Source organism: Pundamilia nyererei, unplaced genomic scaffold (genome assembly GCF_000239375.1).
Source record: "Pundamilia nyererei isolate P.nyererei 1_Seehausen unplaced genomic scaffold, PunNye1.0 scaffold01062, whole genome shotgun sequence".
Taxonomy (NCBI): domain Eukaryota; kingdom Metazoa; phylum Chordata; class Actinopteri; order Cichliformes; family Cichlidae; genus Pundamilia; species Pundamilia nyererei.
Genome location: NW_005188463.1, coordinates 27,869 through 28,943, shown reverse-complemented (window position 1 = coordinate 28,943; position 1,075 = coordinate 27,869).

Sequence of the window (1,075 nt, the reverse complement as noted above, 5' to 3'; positions counted from 1 at the left end):
CTAAAAGGTAAACCTGTTTCTCCATCAGCTGTTCAGCTCTGATGATTCAGTAAGGACATCTCCTGGTTTCATCTTCATGTTTCCCTCTCACCACATATCGAAACCAATATCATGACCAGCAGCTTTTACGGCTGTGGTTTCAGCAAACATCAGCTGACACTAGAAATTAATATTAAATACATTCTAACAACAGCTGATCAAGTTTAAATGTGCTTCTGTTGTTTAACGCGACCTCCGCTAGTTTCCTCTTTCTGGCGCAAAGTGGGAGATAAATAAGCAAGAGAGACGGGACTTGCGGCAGAAACGCCGATCAGCATTTATTTCATACACAAAAGCCCACATGCCAAAATGCTCATGATGATGGCGCATGACGTTTAAACCTTTCCTTGACTTGAATATCAAATAACATAAACCAGAGGGATTATTCACGGGCAGATCAGGAAACATAACCCTGATGCACTTTAGTATATTTGTCTATTAGAAAGCTGTAGAGACATCTCCTTGGATCTCCTATTAATTCAGAATTTAGGGAAATTCCCAGTTACAGCTGCTGTCTATGCAGAGGAACAAACATATCAGGTATATTATTCTCTTTCTGGGGCAAAGTTTTCCCAAGGTTTTCCAGTCTAACACAGATTGCAGAAGGGGTTGGTCTAAGTAGTTTGCTGTGGTTATTTTTGCTGTGTCACTACCTAAATACACTGAATGACAGCACAAGCTTCCAGGACGTCTGAAACACAAGGGACACAATAACAATGATATTTAGTTTCAGACGAACCAGCTCCAATCACTCCACCTAAACAATAGCCTTGTTACGGTGTGACGAAATCGGGGTCTTAAGTGTTTTTAAAAATGTTTACTCAACTATTTACCTCTGCAACACTATGCTGCACCTGGGAGTCAATTGTATCGCAATCACATCAAATGTAAATATTTGGCACAAGGTTATAAAAGGCGAGTCATGCCTTAAAGCAGCCTGTTTTGTTAATATTAGTTTTAGTGCCACTCCCACCCCCACTGTTTCGAAACCATGTCAGCATACAAGCTGATATCTGCTCAGTCTTCTCAGAAACTG